Genomic DNA, 4,583 nt, shown 5'->3' with positions numbered 1-4,583 from the left:
TAATAAAAATGATCACCTATAGAGGAATACAAATGAACAGAGTGGAAGTGATGGAAATGCATACAAAATTCTGTGAATGCATCATCTCCTATAGTTCAACTTCAGGGTCGAGTACATTTTTATATAATTAGAAAATAAAATTACATAAAAAAAGATATCCCTAATTATTCAAACATTAATTAAAGTAAGATAAATTTACATTAATCAATCATGCTTTAATCAAATAAAAATACTACTTCATTTGACTCTAAGAACACTGTTTTCCTTTTTGTAAGTAAACTCCAGGCCCACATGGGACTTAAACTCATGACTCTGAGATGGAGAGTCACATGCCTGACTGAGCCAGCCAGGCAACCCTAAAAGTGGTGCTTTTAATATTTATCCTTGTGAAATATATTCTAAGGACAAAAGAGAACCACAAGGACTCTTAATTACATTCATCGGTCCTATCTATATTTTCGTTATTATTTTGAAGCTATTAAGTATGTTTAAGATAAATCAAACACGTAATTATGCTGATGTTGATAGAAATCAAGATTTTCAGGCTAAGAAAAAACCACTGAAATCCAAGAATTTAAATAGAATCCCTTTTCCTTTAAAATAAAAAAGGAAGCGTTTCCTGACTCTACCTATTGAATAGCCTATAAGCAATAACTACTGAGTAGCACAAAGCACCACTAGCAAAACACTGGGATCTCTCAATACCACTTCCCAGCAAAAAAGTGTCGGGACCCTTGCAGTAATGGGTAATTCTAGATCTGAGGAAGCAAATGTGAAAGCCAAAACACAGCAATGTTTGAATTTGGTATCTGAACTGTGGTTACATAAGAGAATGAATATCCTTATTTTTAGGATATACTTGCTTAAGTATTAAGGGATAAAAGGATAAAAGGACATAGTGTATAGAAACTACTTTTGAATGGTTAAAAAAAAAAAAAAAAGAAAGAAAAGAAAGGGTTGCCTGGGTGGCTGAGCTGGTTTAAGCAGCTACCTTTGGTTCAGGTCATGATCTTAAGGTCCTGGACTGGAGTCCTGCATTAGGCTCCCTGCGGAGTTGGGAGACTGCTTCTCCCTCTGCCTACGGCTCCTCCTGTTTGTGCTTGCTCTCCCTCTGATTAAAAAAAAAAGTAATAATTTTTAAAAAGGGTTAGGGGCACCTGGGTGACTCAGTTGGTTAAGCAATTGCCTTTGGCTCATCCTGGATTCCCGAGATCAAGTCCCACATCGGGCTCCCTGCTCAGCGGGAGTCTGCTTCTCCCTCTGATCTCTCCCCTCTCATTATCTCTCTCTCTCAAATAAATAAAATCTAAAAAAAAAAAAAACACCCCAAATAAATAAAAATGAACCAGAATAGTTTTTAAAAAATAAAAATTTTAGAAAGGGTTAACCCTTAAAAAAAAATGATGAAACAAAGGTGGCAAAATGTTAAAAAAATTGGTGAACTTTGGAAAAGGTTATTTCAGAGTTCTATCATTCTTACTTCTCTGTAAGTTTGCCATTATTTTGAATCATGTCAAAATTTAATTTTTTCGAAGATTTTCTTAAGAGTATTAGAGCACAAGCAGGGGAGTGGCAGAGGGAGAGGGAGAAGCAGACTCCCCACTGCAGGTAGCCCAATGTGGGACTCGATCCCAGGACCTTAGGATCATGACCTGAACTGAAGGTTAGCTGCTTAACCAGCTGAGTCACCCAGGTGCGCCCTCAAAATAATTTTAGTAAAATTTTTAAAAAGCGAGTAAATTTTCAATGGAACTTAATGGAGGTACTCACCAGACCAAGACGGGGGCTATTAATTGAAACACATATATTGAAACAAATGCATAAAAAATCATGACTTCATGATACTTGATCACCTTTAAAAGTTTCTAGGGCATCAATTCATTACTCCAAAGATGAAGAGAAAGAACCAAACATCTTCCCCAGCTTTTCCTGTATAGCCCTTATTTCAGGGGAACCAAGTAAGTGATAAGGAAATGTTTTCCTTTATAGATTTCCAGCTAATGCAGAAAAAAAAAAAAAGGCAGTTAGAAAATCACTGCTTTGGGGCACCTGGGTCGCTCAGTTGGTTGAGTGTTTGACTCTTGGTTTCGGCTCAGGTCACAATCTCAAGGTCATGGGATCAAACCCTGCATTGGGCTCCACACTCAGTGTGGAGTCAGCTTGAGATTCTTTCTCTCTCTCTCTAAAACAAATAGATAAATCTTTTAAAAAAAATCACTATTTTTCAACTCAATATAATAATGGATCCAGCAGTAGTCATTAATAGCTACTAAAACCATCAAATGAGAGTTTAATAGAAATAATGCAGTGATCGGGTTGACAAGATCTAAATGCAAATCATGATTAATGCTAGCATCATTAAAAGTGGGGAACTGGACACAATGTACCCCAGATTCAATGCAATAGAAAGAATATAGGGGCATCTGGGTGGCTCAGTGGGTTAAGCCACTGCCTTCGGCTCGGGTCATGATCTCAGGGTCCTGGGATCGAGTCCCACATCAGGTTCTCTGCTGGGCGGGAAGCCTGCTTCCTCCTCTCTCTCTCTGCCTGCTTCTTTGCCTACTTGTGATCTCTCTCTGTCAAATAAATAAATACAAATCTAAAAAAAAAAAAAAAAAGAATATAGAGCATCCAATACACTTGCCAAAAAAAGAAGAAAAAAAAGAAAGAAAAAAGGAAAGAAAAAGAAAAAAAGGACCAGAGTTTAATCAAGACTCTACAGCCAACTATCAGAAAATGTGAAGAATAGGACAATAAGCTATACAATACCACAAAAACCAAGTAGCCAAATCTAGAACATGGGACAATCTACCAGACAAATGTTCTCATTTGTTCATAAGTAAGTGACATGAAAAAGGAGAGGAATGCAGTGATTGGTGGAGACTGAAATGGACTCAGAAACCTAACAGTCAAATGCAAGGTATAACTTCATGCAAATCCTGCGTCAACCAACTAACAATAATGACAAAAAATTAGGACAGTCAGGGACATTTGAATATAGATTGTGTACTAAGTAATATAGAAGTATTAAAATTTTTAATGGAAAGAACCAAGATGCCCTTCAACGGACGAATGAATAAGGAAGATGTGGTCCATATACACTATGGAGTATTATGCCTCCATCAGAAAGGATGAATACCCAACTTTTGTAGCAACATGGACAGGACTGGAAGAGATTATGCTGAGTGAAATAAGTCAAGCAGAGAGAGTCAATTATCATATGGTTTCACTTATTTGTGGAGCATAACAAATATCATGGAAGACAAGGGGTGTTGGGAGAAGGGAGTTGGGGTAAATTGGAAGGGGAGGTGAATCACGAGAGACTATGGACTCTGAAAAACAATCTGAGGGGTTTGAAGTGGCAGGGGGGTGGGATGTTGGGGTACCAGGTGGTGGGTATTATAGAGGGCACGGATTGCATGGAGCACTGGGTGTGGTGAAAAAATAATGAATACTGTTTTTCTGAAAATAAATAAATTGAAAAAATTTAAAAAAAAGAAAAAAAAAGAAGTATTAGAATCTTTAAGTGAGATTATTATCAATGTGGCTTACAGAATGAAAGTTTTAAGTGTCATTATTATTTAGAGATATAGTCTCAATTATTTACCAGTCATATTATTTTGCATGTCTGGAGCTCTCTTTAAAAATATTCCAGAAAAAAAAAGTAGGATGAATAGATGAAGGATTAGCAAAACTAATTGCTAAAAGGTTAATTTTTGAAGTTGGGTGATGGGTACACGGGTATGTTACTATTAAACATGAAGGGGAAAAAAGCCTGGAAAACATATCAAAACCCACTTGAATTATTCTGATACTATCTTATCACAGAACTGAATTTTATGCCTAGCCTTTAGACTCATTGGAATAGCTTTTTGCTTTCCACTATGAGTCTATTGTACACTCCAGTAATCACACTATTTTCCAAATTAAAGTTAAAACTTTCACCCTTGTAGTACCTGGGTGGCTCAGTGGGTTAAAGCCTCTGCCTTCGGCTCAGGTCATGATCCTGGGGTTTGGGGATCGCGCCCCGCATTGGCATCAGCATTGGGCTCTCTGCTCAGCAGGGAGCCTTCCTCCTCCTCTCTGCCTACCTGTGATCTCTGTCAAATAAATAAACTCTTAAAAACAAACAAACAAACAAAACTTTCACACTCATTACTGCACTGGCCCCAGACAAGAGAACCATCAACTAATTTTATGAAAGAACCCAAGAGGCACAGTTACAGCTCTGCCAGGACAGCACTCCTCTTATTCTCTCTCCTGGTGGGGGGAAAAATTAGGTGTATTTTTTTTTTCCTCAAGCAAATTGCAGAATATGGCTTGCTACTCTTTTGCACCTTGCACCACATCTTACACATGCTAAGATCTTAACGACTCTCTGCTGAGATTTTACAATAATTTCTGGGTAACATGAGAGCTATCCATCCATGTCTTAGAAATCACAAGAACTTCAAACGCATCCACTCAGGCAAGAAATCTTAACTTCAGTATTTTAACCAGTACTCTTAAAATGGATATTTGCATACTTTGCCATCTATAATATACTTCAGCATGTATCTATTAAATTTCTACTTAAACTCTAG

The sequence above is a fragment of the Mustela nivalis genome, assembly GCF_964662115.1.
Source record: "Mustela nivalis genome assembly, chromosome: 6".
Lineage (NCBI taxonomy): Eukaryota > Metazoa > Chordata > Mammalia > Carnivora > Mustelidae > Mustela > Mustela nivalis.
The sequence above is the reverse complement of the archived record's forward strand: the minus strand, read 5'-3'. Positions refer to the sequence as shown.